The following is a 20,156-nucleotide window of genomic DNA, read 5'->3' on the forward strand; positions in this document are numbered from 1 at the left end:
CGACACAGTCGATGGAAACCATGTGCTGGCTGGCCCAGACCCAGGTGAGCTGTATGCCCAAAAGAGGACATCTAATATAAAGAACGATGCAACTGGGCTAATGACCATCCAGTCCTAATTAGCAGTAAATGAACAACTAAGTTGTCAGCCAAAAGTCCTGAGTTACCGTGGGCTACCTCCAGAAAGGTGACTTACTGTTTGTTATTATGACTAAGTGGCATCCTTATCCACATGGACAGGCCTTCATTCTCCCGTTCTTCTGCCTACTGCCGCAGGCCTGCTGCTGGCTTAGCAAACCCAGCCTGTCAGGCAGTGGAACATGTTAGCTCCTGCAAGGTGGCAACATGTTTGTTTTTCTCGATTATGTAACCTGGATTCCTTTACCAAGAAGAGATTTGGAAATGAGTTGTTAAATTGCATTGCCAGTGAGCATATAGTCCAAGAAAATATACATGTATAAACGTCAGTAAACTTGGACCCTTCCTCTCACACTGCCACACACGCAGCCCCTCCACTAAGTGTTGAGCTGTAAAACAAGTGTGGTACAGGAGGCGCTATCCAGTGTCCAGCTGCAGTTCACAGGAAGCGCTAAAATGCCTACTAAGGACTTTTGAGGGGGTGGGATATTTGATCTGTTCAGTCTTAAATAGCAACTTATTCCGCCAGGGCATCTAGGCACCACATTAAGTGTGCTTGAGACCCTAAGACAGTATTAAAATGTCTTGCAAAAGGTTCATATTGGTGTAGGTTCAACGACTCCAGATTCTAGGCAAGTGCTTGTCGTCTGGAGTGCTATTAGAGTTTCACGTTGTTCTAAACTTCCCGAACAAACTGAAAAATCACAGTCAGGACCAAGCTTGGAGTGGAGCGCTCCATATTCCTGCTACTCACAGACAGACAGACAGACAGACAGACAGACAGACAGACAGACTACCTGATCCTTCTTGGCTGGCAGACCCAGACGCCAGACCAGGAACGGTTTGGTTCTACGTGAACAATCTATGTGGCTTTCCAGTCCTCCAGGGTCTGCTGCCAGACCAGATGTGACTGGAAAATGAGAAAGCTTTCCCCAGAGGAGAGGTGGGTTTTGTGAAGAGGACAGAAAAGCTGATATGAACTGAGTTAGGCATTTGGGCAAAGAAGGGGAAGGAGACAGTGGCTGGCAGGATTCCTGGACCAGCAGCATAACCCCACACTCAGGGAAACAGCAGAATATTTTCCAGTGTTGTGACAAATCCTCACTTGTGCAGCAAAGGCAGAGGGGAGGGAGGATAGAGGGGAGGGAAGGCAGAGGGGAGGGTCCCTGTATTTTCTTTAAGCTGTTTCCAGCCGGGCCTGAGGTCAGAACCCTCTGGAAACTATGGAACAGGGAAGTTGTAACTCAGGAACGTGTGTGTGTGTGTGTGTGTGTGTGTGTGTGTGTGTGTGTGTGTGTGTGTGTGAGAGAGAGAGAGAGAGAGAGAGAGAGAGAGAGAGAGAGAGAGAGAGAGAGAACACAGAACTTCAGAACTTCTTGTATGGAGTAGCTGTGAGTCTGCTTTGAATTTTAAGGAGAACACTAATGCATGCAATACTAGGACATTGGTTCGTCAGACGGTAGCCTTGCTGTTGCGGAAGCGGTTAACCTCTCCCTCTCCCTCTCTGCTTGTCCTGTCGCTCCAGGACAGGCAGGAGTCTTGACCGTGACATGGCAGCGGCAGGAAGGAGAGAGAGTTGAATTTTAACTTGCTGAATGGGAGATTCATTTTCCTGTCAGTTCAAAAGTTCTTAATGAAGGCTTGCTGCCAGAGCCAGAGCAACACAGGCTGGGATGCAGTCACGCTGAGGCCTGTCCTGACCCTGCTGCCAGGAGCGGAAGGCTGAGCACATCTCCCCAGAGGGAGCAGCAGACCTTGCCTACTCTGACTGTCCCAACACCGGCTTACCTACCTCCACCTTTGTGCCCCTTTGGTCCTCTGCTTGCATTCTCTCTCTCCCACTCTCTAACCCAAACACAAACTTGCTTTTGGGATCAACCCAGGGTCCTCCAAAGCCTCACTCTAAGAGACTCCAACCCCCCTGTCCCTGTCATCAAGTTGCTGCAGATGCGTGCAGTTTATGGCCGAGGCTCTGAGCTAGGTGAGCATCAAGATCTGTTTTCTTCTGGGGACTTATGTTTTTTCAAAAACAAACAAACAAACAAACAAAAAAAACAAAGCTTATGATCTTTCTGTCTGGATTCTGTTATTGTTTACAGGGTCCAGAGAAGTGGAACCCGGACCAGTGGCTTTTCAGAGCCCTTGGACCTGGCCCGAGTTCCCACTGCCGAATCTGCTGACCAGCAAGGCAAGATATATATATATATATGTGTGTGTGTGTGTGTGTGTGTGTGTGTGTGTGTGTGTGTTTGGTTTGTTTTGGTTTTGGTTTTTTGTAGGTTTTGTTTGTTTGTTTGTTTTGTTGTTTGCAGAAGTCTCCTGGAATTACTATTTCAAAGCACACCCCCCCCCCAATGGAAGTTATTTCTCCAACTAGCTGGAAGAACAGGAAAACCAGAGCGAGAAGGATGTGTTAGAGTCCCTCTGCTTTGGGGAATATGTGCAGAAAATAGCACAGAAGGAACTCTCAGAACTATGCTGCAAAGATAGCAGAAGAAACCACTTATTAACAAAGAAATCAACTTAGGTCCCCCTAAATTTTAAAATGCCCTATAAAAACAATAACGGACGCAGGACACAGAAGTTCCACGAGAGAGAAGTGATTCTTTTTTTAAATGTTTTGGTTTGTTTAAAAGCAGCACACAGTATATTGCATCGTGTGTCACAATGACAAGTCTGATCAAAGTGTGTTTTTGTGGATCCCCTCCTTCAACCCCCTCCCCCACGTAGGAGAGATACAGTACTTCCTGGTGAATCTAGACTTCTCCGCCTAAAGGAAATTGAGGGCAGTCAACCTGCTAGTGTGAGCAGAGCTACTGGGAACACACAGAGGACGGACTCAGAAGACCCTTCCAGTTCGTTAATTTCCACCTCTGTTCCCTCCCGGAGTACTTCAAAAGGAAGCTAGGCAGACCAAACTGAAGTTACATCCTGTGTCTGACCCTCCTTCTCCTCCACCCTTAAGGTGCCAGTCCGTCAGGAGGAGGATCATTACCACAGGAGGGAAAGCAAGAAAGGCTGTGAGCTTCAATGCCAGGCTCTCCTTCCCACCTGCTTGTAACCGCCAAGATTGCAGGCAGCTATCACACTTCATATTAGCTAAAGTGATACTAGAGACTTCTTGGTCTGCTTCCAGTTCTCAACAACCTACGTTTTACAGAGTTTGGGAAACAGAGCATTATTCTGGCGACCACAGTCATCGGCCACGGCGGACACCTGTATTTCCAGTGCTTTCCTGCCCTCTGCTAATGGGGAAAAGTCACATAGTTTTCCATAAACACACCAGTAACTACTGAGCGCCCTGGAAAATGACTGGGGCACTATTTCTCCCGAATACCATTTCCTCTGACATTCCCCAACAGTAACTGCTCCTTTGTCGTTCCTTTTTAAAAAGAGACAAAGTCTGTATTGGTGTCCACACGGACCCTGACCTATGGTCCAGGCTGAGGACTGTTCTAAGTCAGCCTCCCCAGAGTGGAGCTCGGTGCTTTCTACTACATGTGCTCCTGCTTCTCTTAGTAAGGAGGGGGCTTTAAAGTTATCTCATTACTGAAAAGTTACTTTTAAGTGGTACCTAATCAACTGACACATCCGAATGCTAATTTGTGGGAGCACAGCCATTAAGAGTTCTGGCGCCCAGACATTAGAGGACTCCAAGGGATTTTCCTGTGAGTCAGAGGGAGTCCTGGTCAAAACCAGAACTCCACCGGCAGCGTCATCTTCTCTCTTTTAGCAGGTCGGCTTGGAGCTCCCACAGCGCAAGAGCAAGCTCCATGACTGACTGCGGTTTTATACTTTGACAGTGTTCGACACTTACACTTTGGGGAAGATAGACGCGAGAGAATCTTTATGCAAATAATTGCCGTAGGCCATAAATTCTGTTACATTCCAGCATTGTCTTGGATGAGGCCTGAAATAATAATCAGCAAAACAGAGCAGAGGCCAGCATGATGGTTGTATGCCTCTGATCCTCATACTCGGGAGGTAGAGGCAAGAGGACCAAGAATTCAAGGCCAGCTACACGGTGAGTTTAAGTCCATTCCGGGATGCACGACAAACACAGCAAATCATCTAGGTTCTTATCAGGACACTGCTATTGGACAGTTAGCTGCATATGCTGGCCATGTTAAAAACAAATCAAAACAAAACACCACCTAGCTAAGGGGGCGACCGTTGCAGCTATGTGTGCTCGGCTAACTCTGTGTCTGCTCGGCTAGGTCATAGGACCCAGTTGTTTCATCAAACATTATGTAGGTGTTGCTGTGGAGGGTTTAGGTAAACACAGTTCATATCCATAAGCAGTTCATTTTAAAGACAGGAAGTTATTATCCTAGATGTTTCACCAACTGAAAGGTATTAAGAGCAAAAGAGAATTCTCTGAGGAGAAACTAATTCTGTCCAAGGAATGTAGCTTTCAGAGTCTGCCAGAGAATTTGCAGCTTGCCAATCTGCCTCACACATTTCAAATCTGCCAACCTCCGAAAGTGGAAGTCTGTCTGTCTGTCTATATCACTTCTCTAATATATCTTCTATGTCACTATCATGTGTTTATACCATCTATCTTTAGCATCCATTACCTATCTGCCTAGCCTATCACTCGTTCGTCCATCCATTCATCTGTCCATCCCACAGCCTATCTATTTTTCTTCGTACGCTGTGGTTTTGTTTCTCTGGAGATCCCTAGTGCACTGTGATCAGGAAGTACCAAAGTGATATCTGCTGGGTTTCTGATGAATAAGGAATCAATATCAAGACAAGCAGAAGATAACATGCTCCTTAGAGAAGGATGAACACACCCAACAACTAAGAGACCCCAAAGAGGCTGTCAGATATAAGAAAGCAAGAGATGTCAGTGTTGGAAATTACATGTTTAGAATGCTCGCATCTCTGAGTTCAATCCCCACTCTGTGAGGAAAGGTGGAAAAGGGGGGGTGGAGAGAGAAAGAGAGATGTCTTGAGCACAACAAACTAAAGACAGGAAGCCCAGATGAGACTGGCAGGTTTGTAGGGACTAGATCTTGAGGGACTCAAGCCACTGGAGGAAGTCACTAAATACTATTACTCTGGAAGGTAATGACTACATCGTGAAGAAAAGTCTAAAAGAGAGGAGCTAAAAGAAGATATATATCTTAAGAGAGAGGGTTATAGTCCCTGAGGGGACAAAGTAGATACAAAGGTACGAAGGTGACCCAGGATTGAATACTGGGATTTGAGAAGTTATCTGGCTTGAGCAACCAAGCAGTGGCTATGGAATGGAGTGGGAGTGGCTAGACAGATAGAGGGACAGTAAAGACAGTAAAGGCCCCAAGCCCAGAGTTTTGTCAAAGTCATTTCTAATCTACCCAGATGACTATGCAATCCCTGCCCTATGGGTTAATAGATGCTAAATCACCCTTCCTCTTTGCTCTAAAGCCACTGGATCTTTCCAATAAGTTCTTAAATTCAGTCGGCAAAGTCTTGACCAAGGACCTTTGCATTGTGTGCATCAGGCAGATGTCTCTAGAATGTTCTTTCTTTTTCGTGTCTGTCTTTGTCTGTTATGTTGACAATATTAACAGCCACACTGACTGAGCAGTGACTCTTTTTCATCGTTTTAACAAGACACCTGAAAGGACAGCTCAAAACGCAGCGAATTTCTCTTGGTTTGTAGTTTCAGAAGATTTACCTCCATTGTTTCTGGGCAGTGGTGAGCCAAGATATCATAACAGGAAGGTATAGTGCACACCAATATAATCACAGAAATGTTTACAGGGAGTTTATAGAGGACTGGTTAGAAATGATGCCCTCCTTGTCTGGAAAATCACTTCACACAAAGATTATGTTGCTTTATTGAACATCCGGAGCTCACTTGGCAGATGAAAGGGTCCAGTCAGAGCAGGGGAGAGGAGACCCATGCGCACCGAGGATTTCTCTCTGGTTTTAATTCTTTATACTTACTTATTTAGATAGTGTGTGTTTGCAGGAAGACAGGTCGTGTGTGTGTGTGTGTGTGTGTGTGTGTGTGTGTGTGTGTGTGTGTGTAGGTCAGAGGTCAGAGACAGCTCTTGTAAATCTGTTCTTTCCCTCCAAAGATCAAACTCAAGTCATTAGTCATTAGGCTTGGCAACAAGAACCAGTAACTGGCTGAGCCATCGCTGGCTTCTATCAGTTTTTAAATAAAGTTCATGTAGGCAGGACATCGAGTTTCTATTTATATTCTTTTTTTTTTTTTAAACGTTTTTTTTTTTTTTTTTTTTTTTTTTAAGATTTATTTATTTATTATATGTTAGTACACTGTAGCTGTCTTCAGACACTCCAGAAGAGGGAGTCAGATCTTGTTACGGATGGTTATGAGCCACCATGTGGTTGCTGGGATTTGAACTCCGGACCTTCAGAAGAGCAGTTGGGTGCTCTTACCCACTGAGCCATCTCACCAGCCCTTCTATTTATATTCTTATGCCTCTTAAATCTTCTTTTAATTTTTCTCTCTACCAGGGCAAATCTATTGTGATGAACTAATCAGCTATTTTTTTTCAAACTGATAAATGACAATTTTATTTTTTATGCATAAAGGTTGATGAAAAGCCATTACTAGTTCTAGTAAAACTGAACATTTTAATAAAAAAAAGCATAGTAAGTATACTTATGAAATATTACTTTGTAAAGTACAGCTTTAAAACATCTAACATGCTTTTTAAATTGTAGTACAATGGATCCAAGACCAAGAATACAGGTTACATGCATCGAGGCTAGACTACAAATTATCATAGCCATCATCTTCATCGTCATCGTCATCGTCTTCACGTTTTTGTTTCAGTGCATTTGCTTGCTGACTTAGCTGTATTTTGTGATACTATATTAGTAGTAATAAGAATGTTTTTGGACCCAATTAACGATGGATTAATAAGAACATTCTGAACTGCTGATGTTGCAGGGATGGAAGCTTTTACAGCAGGGGACTGAGAAGCAGGCATTTGTACTGTAAACCTCTGTCCTGTGAGGGACATTGGAGTGCCTACTTTAGTTGAAACAGACATGGTTTGTGGAGTTGGTGTACCTAGTGTGGGAGTACTCGGTCTACTAGAAACTGAACCAACACTTAACCTTGGAACTGTTATTCTTCCTGCAGGAGTAGGTGCCTTTTTCTGTAAAGACTTAAGCCTATAGTTTGGNGCAGTTAAGCAATATCTATCAGGTGGCAATCTAGGACCTGAATGTGGCTTGATCAGTGGCAAAGGGTTTGATTTCTTTGTCTTGCAATATCTAATAAGAAATCTTTCGGGGGCAGAGAAGTGAAAGGCTGGTCAGCAGGGCACTGGATTGCCAACAGTAGCTTTCTTAGCATGGCTGGAATAGATTTTAGCATCATCTAGAATTGAGGTCACATATCGGAAGGCAAACTCCAGCATCTGATTTATAACCCTTGGCTCATATTCTGTAATCCCCATATCCTTCAGGATTTGTGCCATCATCTGTGCATCTTTCGGCTTGCTCTTGGGAGACACCATCTTGCCAGACTCTATGATATCCGGTGATCAGACTTCTTTTTTTCTTTCTTTCTTTTTTTTCGAGGCAGGGTTTCTCTGTGTAACCCTGGCTGTCCTGGAACTCACTTTGTGGACCAGGCTGGCCTCGAACTCAGAAATCTGCCTGCCTCTGCCTCCTGAGTGCTGGGATTAAAGGCGTGTGCCACCACACCCGGTGATCAGACTTCTTGAGCTAGATCTCCCACATTAATGTACTTCAGGCCTGATCTTGATGCAAGTTCTTTGCCTAGTGTGATTTTTCCAACCCTTGGTGTACCGGTGAGCAGGATGTTCAGAAGCTTCATAGTCCTCCTTCCCACACAGCCAGCAGCTAGTGCCTAGGCTCGCGTGCCCTCCCCAGTGTGCTCACCAGTGAGGACCTGGAAAGGGTGGGTGGTCGGTCGCGGGCACCCGCCCACTGCTAGGTTCCCTTGAGCTAATCAGCTATTTTTAATGGGATAATCTTAGGAGAAACAGATTATTGGAAAATAATAATTTTAAAAACTGAATTGGGCTGGTGAGATGGCTCAGTGGGTAAGAGCACCCGACTGCTCTTCCGAAGGTCTGGAGTTCAAATCCCAGCAACCACATGGTGGCTCATAACCATCTGTAACAAGATCTGACGCCCTCTTCTGGAGTGTCTGAAGACAGCTACAGTGTACTTACATATAATAAATAAATAAATCTTTAAAAAAAAAAAAAAAAAAAAATTTAAAAAAAAAAAAAAAAAAAAAACTGAATTGATCCTGGTCCTATTGGTGAAAGTCTGTAACTCCAGCTGTTTGGGAAGCTGAAGCAGGAAGACCACAAGTTCAAACCCCGTTTGAGATATAGAATGAGATCCAGAATAGCCAGGGTAACTTAACAAGACCCTCAAAACAAAACAAGAAGACGATCAAAATTAAAAAAAGTAAAAAGTGGTCTGGGAGATGGCTCAGTAGTGTATATCCATGCGCAAGGCCTGGAGCTAAGTCCCCCAAACTACTAACAATCAAAAACCCCATCCCCCAAACCCACTGAATCAATAGGAGAAAACCGTTATTTTTGTACAAAGGCTACAGGCATAAAGACTGAGGGTTTTCTGACTTGAAATACAGATAAATCACTTATACATGTGTACAGGTTTGAAACGTGGTACACGAATTCCATGAAGTAGCGATAATTCCATCATGGTATTGGTACCCACAGTGGAAAGAAACCCTCACCACAAGCCCAGCTTCTTGCTTTTAGTGAGCTCTCCATTCTCACCGACCAAGCAAACGCATTTGTTAAGTTTGGGATTTCATGTGTGCTTTCTCCAAAGCTGAGGTGCCTTGAACTTACTCAAAGCTCAAAGTGCAAATGTGGTGCAGAGGGCGGTGCCCACCCAGCCCAGGTCTAGTGACCGCACCTCTGGCTCTGAACATTTGCCTCGGCCGATTGGTCTCGGTAAGTTGGTAGCTGAATCAATTCCAGAGACCCGGTCAAATCTAAGTCACCCTGTGGAAACCTAATGGTGACAGTCTGAGATGGGACGGAGTGGGTCTCACTGGCCACCATGGATGCTCCTGCCTCAACCTACTACTGTATCTGAAGCCCCGTAACTGGTGATTCTCTGATTGTGTTAACCCTTTAAGGAAAAACTGGTCGCCATTTACTCCATGGATTCCAGTGGTGATCTTGTAAGGCAAAAGCAGCGTAGAATTTATTTCTATCATTTCATTTATTATTTCCAAAGCAATTAATTGGTTCCAGTGGTGGTGGGTTAGGTGGGTTTTTTTGTTTTGTTTTGTTTTGTTTTGTTTTGGTTGGTTGGCTTTTTTTTTTGTTGTTGTTGTTGTTGTTATACTCCTATATTATATAAAAATAGTTGAACATTTCCCATTAGTTGTACTTATTCTTCCTATTGGAGCTAAAATCAGCTCATCTTTAGTCAATGAAAATTTCTTCAAGATAGTTCCTGAATCTTGGTTATGAACCTAGTTGTACTGAGAATCCTTAATGCAAAATGTAATGAGAGTACATCTGTAGCACAGTATCTCTCAGGGGCTCTGTAAACTTTCTCATTTTGTACCTCTACTTTATATACGCAAGACTTTTAGCATTTCTTCTCAGCAGTGGTTAAAAGGATCACACTCCTTACCAGGTGGAATCCAGCCCTGGACGGTGAGGACAGCTGAACCTCAGTAATCTATTGCTGTGAGACACTGACAGAGAATACAAGATAATGAGCCTTGAGAATGATCTGCTTGTTTTGAGACAAGCTCGCACCCTGTATAGCACAGGCTAGCCTGAAACTCATAACAACCTCCTGCCTCAGTCTAAGTACAACTGTGAGCCACCATGTCCAGCTGGTGTGTGTGTGTGTGTGTGTATGTGTGTGTGTGTGCGCGCGCGTGAATGATTTCATTCATTCATAATAAATGAAGAGATAGAAAACACAGGCACGCTCAAGCTCATGCTGTCTTCTACATTTCTATCCTAAGACTTGGAGCTAACATTTCTTAAAGGGACCGGGTTTCCTTAATAGTAAATATTGGAAATTAAAAATACTTTTAAGTTGGACAGATAATTTGTTTTTCTGTACTGGGGCCTCATGCATGCTAGGTGAGTGCTCTGTCACTGAGCTGCACTACCCAGTCATTCTATTTTGGTTTTGTTTGTTGTATGATTTTTAAAAAGATTTATGTATATATGAATACACTGTAGCTATCTTCAGACATGCCAGAAGAGGGCATCAGATCTCATTGCGGATGGTTGCTGCGATTTGAACTCAGGACCTTTGGAAGAGCAATCAGTGCTCTTAACCACTGAGCCATCTCTCCAGCCCCTGTTGGTATGGGTTTTTTGGTGTTATTGTTTTTATTTTTGAGATGGTTTCTCTGTGTAGCCCTGGATGTTCTGGAACTCACTTTGCGGACCGAGCTAGCCTTGAGCTCACAGAGATCTGCCCGCCTCTCCCTCTGGAGTGTTGGGATCAAAGGTATATGCCACCATTGCTGAATTCATCCAATTGTTTTTTAATAAAGACTGTGATGAATTGTTTCAATAGTAAGATGTGCCTGGTAAATAAATGATCTGAAAGTTAATGCCATGAGATCCCCTGGGAGGCATCAGAAAAAAAAAAATTCAGAATAGAATAGAATAAGAATTCTGAAACTACAAGGGAAAAATCGGAAGAGAGTGTGAAGTTTTACAGTCTGTTGATTGGTGATTCCAGGACAAGAGAGGAAAGGACTTAAACCAGGTCATTCAGACAAGAACAACAGAGAAGCTCCAAGGTCACACAGCTGGCAAATGGCAGAGCCTGGAGGTCAGCCTATTCATGTGTCTTGGGCATATATGCTAAGACATACCGTACCAGATGCACATCTGGAGAAGAACTAAGTTAGGAACTGGGCAAAAGAAGGAAGAATTATCAAACAATAGAAGAGAGGCAATGAATGAAGACAACAGCTAGTCTGAGTGTGCCCACTCGGTGTGAAAAATCTATGAAAACACACAAACATTAGTGTCCTCAAAACACCTAATCCTGTAACCTAAAAACATCACCAAGAACAGACACACTACATCAACTCTAACACTCAGTTTAAGGTTTACTTTATTTTATGTGTGTGTTTGCCTGTATGTATGTATGTGTATGTACCACATGTGTGCCTGGTGTCCTAAGAGGTCAGAAGATGGGATCAGATCCCCTAGGACTGAATCCTTAGATGATTGTTAGCCACCATATGGCTGCTGGGAATTGAACCAGGGTCATCTGCAAAGGCATCAAGTGCTCTTAACTGCTGAGACATTTATTTCTTCAGCCCTTTAATCTTTTCATCCATAAACAAGAGGCTAAAACACCTTCTTCAATGGCTTATAATATAATATATATAAAGATTAAATAACATGAGTAGAATTCTGAGAACAAGAGGATATAGCTGGACATGTATTCATGTTATTTATATAGTAACAGACATTTATTGTGCACAGGCAGATGTATCTAAGCCCTGAGGTCAACTTAAGAAATTTTTCTTTGGACTGGAGAGATGGCTCAGTGGTTAAGAGCACTGACTGCTCTTCCAGAGGTCATGAGTTCAATTACCAGCAACCACATGGTGGCTTACAACCATCTGTAATGGGATCTGATGCCCTCTCCTGGTGTGTCTGAAGACAGCTATGGTGTACTCATATACATAAGATAAATAAATAAATTTAAAAACAGAAGAAAATTTTCTTTACAACCCAGCTATCTTGTTTTGTAAAGCCGAGTCTCTCACTGGCCTGGAACCCTTGTAGATGCCGAGGGGTTACCAGACACTACACTGCCTCCACTTACCAGGCACTTGGAATATATTGAACCCAGGCCATCATGAATGACCTGCAAGCCCTTTATCACCTGAGCTATCTCCCCAACCCCTCCCTATTCAAAGTTTTAATAAATGCTTGTTGAGATTCTTCCAGATGAAAATATCCCCTGGAATAGAGCTCCTGGTAGAGGAGAAACACAGTAAGGGAATGAGGGGGGCTTCAAAGGGGAAGGATAGATGACAACAAAGCCAGCAAGGCACAGGACAGGAGGAGGGGGGCGTGGGGGCCGGCAGGAGGGTTGATGAGGGAGGGCTGGGGGCAGGGTGACAGGGCAGTCTGGGAAGATCTGAGGTGAGTGAACAAGTCAGAAAGTATCTGGAGGAAGGGAGCTCTTTGCAGAAGCAATGGCGAATGCCAAGATCCTGAGATGGGAGAGTATGTCCTGGAAATGTTCAAGTAACCACAAGGTACCAGGACTGTGGCACTGCCAAGGGAGCCAGGGAGGGGAAGCCGGAACCATGATTACAGTGAATGGCAGCAAGACCATCTTCATCTGCCTCAGAGAGATGAGCTTCCCTTTGACCGTTTACAGACGGTCACTAGGGCTGAGGAGGTCGCATGGCAGGTGGAGTGTCTGCCTAGTGTGGTGAAGAGGGTGACTCTGCCTAGTGTGGTACAGAGGGTGGCATTCCCAGCAAAGCACTGACCAGGTCCAGAGGCATGAAACTGCAGTTCTAGGACTCAGGAGATGAAAGCAGGAAGGTGAGGATTCAGGGTTATTTCTGGCTATACAGTAACTTCGATAATAACCTGGGGTACAGAAGACCTTGCTAAAAAAAAAAAAAAGAAAAAAAAAACAAAAACATTTTTCCTGCATCCTAGAAAATCAGAGATGCCAACCATGAATTCCCCGGGTACTTTCTCGCTCTGGTGTTTCTCCAGCCTCTAGGATTTCTAATGCCAGTAGATACTTCTGACTCACACTACTAAGCAGAAGGCAGCTCAAACTTGAGCTTCCTGGGTAATTTGCCTTTTCCCGTTGGCCACAGGAAGTGATGTTCAATGGTCATTCCACACTGGTATTCCCAACACTCACATGTGTTTGAAGTACCAGAGCCAGCCACTCTGAGTCACCCCCTCGTTCTCAGGGAGGAGGCCAGGAAGCAGCCTGGTCCTGAGGGAGGTTTTGATTTAGCGCTGCCGGATTCTCTGACACAGTCTGGCCTATCCTGCGGTCACCCTAGCTCACCCTTCAGGCTGGGTACCCATGATCTTCAGAACGGTGTCTCAAACGTGGCCTGACTCCCCAAACCCCCAAAGAAGGTTGCTGCTGGTCTCTAATCACAGCAGAAGGTGTGCCCCTCAGCGGGGTGTTGTGACCACCATGGCTGCTGACATTGAAAACAAACGCAGTCATGTCTTTTCCTTTCTCGTCATTTTTGAGCTTGTCATTGAACTATTAAGTTTTACTTCACAAATCTGGTTTGTATTACTTGTTGACAACTTTCTTAGGTATTTAAATTACATTTAAAAAAAAAAAAGCCAAAGAGAGATGAGAAAAACAAGACAAATTGTTATAGCCCCCTGGGGTTTTGTTTAAACTTAGCATATGGGATTTGCTAGAAGAGGAACCAGTTGCCCTTAGGTAGGAGTCCAGTCAGTCCTGGCAGGGTATTCTTGGAATCCCTGAGCTCAGGAGATTGCAGCAGGAGGATCAAGGGTGTGGTGTCGTCCTGGGCTACATGGGGGAATCCTGGTTTAAGCAGAGGAGGAAAGCCAGGCCTGGTGGCATACACCTTTAATTCCAGCACTCCTGGGGCAGAGGCAGGAGGATCTCTGTGAGTAAGCTGGAGGCCAACCTGGCCTACATGTTGAGTTCTAAGATAGTAGGAGCTATGTAGTGAGGCCCTGTCTCCAATGACAAAACAAAACAAAAGAATAAAGCAAGAGGAGACAATAATTACCCACTGAGCCATCTCCCCAGCCCTTTTCCTGAAAGTCTGATGCCCTTTGAGCATCCATTGCAGCTACAAACATTTGCAGACAGCGCCAGGCACCAACTTGAGTTTTCTTTCTGTACAGCACCTTTGTTCTGAGACGCACCACCATGAGACAGCACAGGCAGACACTCTGCCTCGAGTGTTTTTCTTCTGAGATTTCCTGAAAAATGTGTGCAACAGAGTAGACTATCATTTGATTTTAAGCCTGAAGTGTTCTGATTGGCTTTTTTTTTTTTTTTTTTTAAGACATCTGTCATTTCCTTGATCTCTTACAGAAAGGATTTGAAGGGTCTGGTCAGAATTTATAGCAATTCTCAGTCACCTCTTTCCACTCTCAAACCACAAAACGACAGCTGACTGGCCCTGGAAAGCATTCAGTGACGATAACGAAGGACATGTACCCACCCTCGTGCATGATGGCTCTTGAGCCAAGCTCACCAGTTCTCTAGCTGAGGACCTTCTAAGAAGAGCTGGCCAAGGGACCAAAGTTCTACAGCCTTAAAGTCCAAGATCAGGATGCTATTGGGCGGCTGAAGGGATTAGTGGCAAGCAGGACCAGAGTTCTGGCTTTAGCACTCATCTAAGAGCTGGGTGCAGAAGCACGGGCCCACAATCGCGCTGCTGAGGAGGCAGAGGCGTGGAGATCACTAGGACATGCTGGCCAACCAGTCCAGTGGGATCAGCAAACCCAGGTCTCAACACGAAGCGCCTTCTCAAGATACTAGGTTGATTAAGAAGATACCTAATATTGACACCTGCTTTCACATTCATGCATATACACATACCGTGTACATACCAACACACACACACACACACACACACGCACCCCACCCTGGGTGAGCCTTCTCCTTGGCTTTCAGGTACCATCCCTTCTGGTCTCCTGGCATGTCCTTCCTCTGGGCAGAGACAAGGAAAGCACTTTCTATGCAGACATTAAGTCCAAGTAACTCAGGGCCCTAGTACTCTGACCTCACTTAACCTTAATTATCTTCTTAAGGAGTATGTCCAAATAAGTCTTACAGGGGATTAAAGGCTTCGACCCAGGTATCTGGGCGGGACACAGTTCAGTCCGCAGCACTTGAATACTGTTACAGAGCATGTAGGCAGGGCACCATCCGTGTCCCTAGAGCATGGAAGTGCTCAGTGGCCACTGTCCCCATGACTGCCCTCTCTGCCTAGTGAAGCCTGTGTTTGCGCTGCTCCTGGGCTGGACCTATCTTCGCTCTAGCCTAGTGAAGCTGCCTTTGCTGTAGTGAAGACAGGTCCAGCCCAGGAGCAGCGCGAACACACTTCTTTTCCTACAGGCGTGGCTTCAGATCTCCCCTGGGCCCTTGCTTATTTGTTGAGAGTCTGCCTCCCCATGCTGGGCTGGTGACTCAACCTGACCCTTCTGTTTGGGAATGTAGATGTGAGATTTGATTCCTGTTCAAGGACAGAGTCCGTTCTGTGAAGACACGATTGGCCTGCTACTGATATTTAGTGATATCCTGAGACCCAGAGGTGCCGCTAAGGGCTTTCTGTATACTGATGAGCTAGTCACCATGCAGCACACTAGTAGGACACTTTGGTATTCCTCTCTTACAGATGAAGACACTGAAGCTTGGGAATTTTGGACATACCCCCCCCCAAGGCTTGCATGAGTATTAGCCCAGATATGCAGAAAGGTAGAAGATAGGAGGCTGCAACCCTGTAGGTGGAACAACGATATGAACTAACCAGTACCCCCAGAGCTCGTGTCTCTAGCTGCATATGTAGCGGAAGATGGCCTAGTCAGCCATCATTGGGAAGAGAGGCCCCTTGGTCTTGCAAACTTTATAAGCCCCAGTCCAGGGGGACACCAGGGCCAAGAAGGGGGAGTGGGTGGGTAGGGGAGCAGGGGCGGGGCAGTATAGGGAACTTTCGGGATAGCATTTGAAATGTATATAAAGAAAATAATAATAATAATAATAATAATAATAATAATAATAATAATAAGAAAGGTAGAAGATGGCATTCCTAGGCAGAGAAAGCACAGTCCCTGTGGGGCTCCGGCCTGCTTTCCTTCCCCTTCCTTCTCCCCTCCCTCCCTCCCTCCCTCCCTTCCCCCTCCCTTCCTCTTGTAGCACCTACTGTCTAATTTGCGTGGTAGGTAAGCACTTGCCACTGATGCATCTATATCTCCAGGCCTTCCCCTTCTTTAACATGACATCTATGATGATATGGCCTTTTTTTCCCTCCAAAAACTTGAAATAGCAATTGAATTCAATTTTCAATTTGAAAAAAATTGTAATCTTTTTTTTTTTTTAAAAAAAGATTTATTTATTTATTTATTTATTTAATGCACATGAGTACACCACCATTACTTTCTTCAGACACACCAGAAGAGGGCACTGAACCCCATTACAGATAATTGCGAGCCACCATGTGGTTGCTGGGAATTGTACTAGGGACCTCTGGAAGAATAGCCAGTGTTCTTAACCACTGAACCATTTCTTCAGCTCTGGTGGCTCACGTCTTTAATCCCAGCACTTGAGGAACAGAGGCAAGTGGATCTCTGTGAGTTTGAGGCTGCTCTGGTCTATGAAAGAAGTCCAGACTAGAAAGGGCTGCAACAGAAAGGCACTGTTAAAAACAAAATGGGAGACAAACAACACATGGAAATGGGGTTCTGATCTTTGTAAGGCAAGGACACTTTGACTGAATGCATTCCCCTGCCTAACAGGTGATGTAAATAACTCTGGATAACATTTTAAAGTGATTGTTCCATGGTGACAGTCAAAACTATAACATAAAAACTAAGACGGTCTTACAGAAGAGCTCTTAGGCAGCAGCCACCCTTCCTGGGTCATGGATATGTTTCTGCAGCAGGTGGGGTAAGCTCACCATTGACAACGTGGTTCTGCAAGGATAGGGTGACTAACAGGCAGGACCAAAGGCACAGATACACGTGAGGTGTGTGTTGGAAGAGCCACTATTTCTGCCACGCATAGAAAGGCTAGAGAAGGCAAAGCTGGAGCTGACGGAGGTAGAAAGTCAGCAGACAGAGCCAGGGGCTATGATGGGGAAGCTTACAGCATGAAGTTAGAGCCAGAGTGTGTGGGACCGAAGGTAAAATCAGTAAAGAATGGTAACAAAGCCGGGCAGTAATGGTGCATGCCTTTAATCCCAGCACTTGGGAGGCAGAGGCAGGGAGATTTCTGAGTTCGAGGCCATCCTGGTCTACAGAGTGAGTTCCCGATTAGCCAGGGCTACACAGAGAAATCCTGTCTTGAATCCCCTTCTCCCCAGAAGAATGGTAACAATATATACAAATGCATAGGATATAGTACCTCACAGTGCCTAGGTTATATTTCTTTTAAATATTACTGATAGTGTCAATAAAATGTGTCAATATTAACAATAATAATAATACATGTGGTATGCTCAGCACATAATGCTACCATTGGAATTTTCAAAATAAACAATTGGCTGACTCTTGCACATTTTTATTGGAAAAATCAATAAAAACTACACCCTTGCATCCACGGTCATCCACAGATGCCCGAGGAGCCAGCACAGTACCCAGACAGGAGGATGGCTCCCTCTGTCCTCAAGCTATGCAACACAAACATCTTTGACAGTCTCTCCAGAGGATGTAACAGAAATAATGCTCCTGTACAAGGTGTAGGTCGGCATGCACAGACCGAGGCCTCTCCCCAGTACTTCAAATTGAGGGGCCCTTTGGAAAATAGGGAGGCTTCACCTGGGAAAAAGAAAGAGAAAGGAAGTGTAGTGGCCAGAGTGTTGGTGATGGTGGGAACATCTGGAAGGAGAGGGAAGCCAGTGTGACTAGAGAGGACCAGATGCTTAATTTCCATAGGAGAGGAAGCAGAGCTTTCTAACCTCCCCTCACCTGTGTGTGTCGACACCCAGCAGACACAAGTTAAGGAGAGAGGTTTGTTTTCACTCACACTTCGCAGGACATGGCCATCATGGAAATACCCAACATGGCTGCTGTTTGTAGCAGAGGAAGGGAGCATGGGCTAGGTGTTTGTTATATGGCCCTGGGATGCAGAGAGAACTGGGGGGTGACTCTCAAGGCCCACCCCCAGCTACCCTCTTCCTTTAATGAGGCCCCACATTCCAAAGGTTGCACAACCTGTTAAGTAAGTATGTCAGTATATAAACCTAAACCTTAGGAGGTGACATTTCACATTTAAGGCATCAAGCTGTGTCTCCACAACAGTCTGACATTATTCCACTTTGTCGGTGATTGGGGCAGTGTGACTTCCTGGCCGAGCTGGCCTAGGGAAAGGATGAACCTCATAAGCTGATTATCATTAGAAAGCTGAAAGTCCTCAAAGGGATTTCCATCCCCAGAGTCAGAAGTGGTTTTCCAAGGACAGATGCTAAGAAGCCCCTCTAAAGGTAGAAGTCACTGGCTCCTGCCAGCGGGGGCAGGACCTCTGGGGTTGTCACTCCTAATGTATGCAGGCTATGTTGGCTTCTGGGATTGAGCTGTCAGCCCTGTGTGGGTGTCATGGGTAGATGTATGTGAGATATCTATGACACTTAAAAAAACAAAACAAAACAAAACAAAAACCTCCGAAAAACTAAAACAACAGAACAAAACACAGAAACCACCAGATAGCCAGAAGTTCACATCACAGTGAGATTCTTGTTTTTCCTCTCAGCACACTTGTGATATCAACTTGACGGGATCTAGAAGCACCTGTGAGAAGGGCCTCTGCCCATGTCTGTGGGAGAGTTCTGTTGATGGCGTTAATTGGAGTGGGAAGCCCGACTCTTTGTGGGTGGCACCATTCCCTGCCTGGGAACCAGAAGTGTGCCCCATGAGGCACTGGAATTGGAACTGTAAGCTAAGTGACCACCCACCCTGTAACCTCTCTCCATTTCTGTGCTGTTGTTGCTTTTGTTGGGGTATTTTATCAGAAACAGGAAAAAAATAGTACTAAGCACACAATCCCGTGAAGGCATCCTTTCGGATGTGTATGTCTGGGGTGCACTTGGATTCTCATGGATGTGGAAGCCTGAGGATAACCCTGGGCAGTGCTCCTCAGGCCCCATCCATTTTGTCTTTGAGACAGGGTCTCTCTGGGGCCTGGAGCTTGCTGTGTAGGCTACACTGGGTGGCCAGGAAGCTCTAGGAATCTGCTTGTCTCTGTCTCTTCAGTGATTACAAGTGTGTACCATTGTGTCAGCTCCCTCCCCCCACCCTCCGTTTAAAATATGGGTTCTGGGTTTTGAACTCAAGACCTTATGCTTGCAAGGGGATCATTTTACAGAGTTAGCTATCTCCCAGCTCCATCAAAAAATTTTTTTTGTTTTTTGTTTTTTTCGAGACAGGGTTTCTCTGTGTAGCCCTGGCTGTCCTGGAATTTACTCTGTAGACCAGGCTAGCCTAGAACTCAGAAATCTGTCTGCCTCTGCCTCCCAAGTGCTGGGATTAAAGGTGTGCACCACCTCTGCCCGGTCCATCAAAACATTCTTAAGTGATCTCTTGTTTAATACTTTCTGCAGGTGTCAACAATGTAGGCTTATCTTTTATTTTTGCTGTAAGCCAGTGACCCAAACACTGTGGCTCTAACCTGTAACCCAAGTACAGAAGAATTACTTGAGAAATGTTTCCAAAATACACCTGTTTACTACATCAATAGAAGAAGAGACAAGCAGAGATTGTTACTATTCAAACCATGGAATGTAATTCTGCTGTGCAGGAAAATGAACTCCTGATGCACAGTGAGCTAAGGAAGCTAGCTTCTCTGTATAGACTGTATGCAAACACCGTTGGAGTTCATCGGCATGAAGTCTGAGGACTAGCCAGGTATGTGCAAGGAGCAGAGGTAACTCCAAAATATATAGATGGTCCCTATAGTTCATCAGAAATGTTCAAATGGTATCAAGTTACTTTTTAGTTTAGTTTTTTAAAAAAAAAATGTATGTGTATTGTGTGTGCATGTTTGTGTATGTGCATGTGTACATGTACATCGGGGGCCAGAGGTTGACCTCAGGGGCCCTCCTGTCATCTTCCACCTTCTTTCTTGAGGTGGTCTTTCACTGATTTGACAAATCTAACTGACCAGCAAGCTCCATGCACCCTCATGTCTCAGCCTCCCCAGTGCGATGAATGCAGGTGAGCACCACTCAGCCTGGCTTTTTATGTGGGTGCTGGAATTAAACACAGCTCTTCCTGCCTGCATGGCCAGTGCTTTTCTGCCTGCACCATCTCCCAGCCTGTTTGTTTTGGTTTGGGAAAGTGT

General features: G+C 45.0%; 1 pseudogene; it reads right to left on the minus strand.

Annotated features, from left to right (window-relative positions):
* Positions 1 to 6,870: 6,870 nt before the first annotated feature.
* Positions 6,871 to 7,624, minus strand: LOC110322187 (annotated as a pseudogene).
* Between the last annotated feature and the right edge of the window lie 12,532 nt (positions 7,625 to 20,156).

This window comes from Mus pahari, chromosome 5 (assembly GCF_900095145.1).
Source record: "Mus pahari chromosome 5, PAHARI_EIJ_v1.1, whole genome shotgun sequence".
In the NCBI taxonomy this organism is placed as follows: Eukaryota; Metazoa; Chordata; class Mammalia; order Rodentia; family Muridae; genus Mus; species Mus pahari.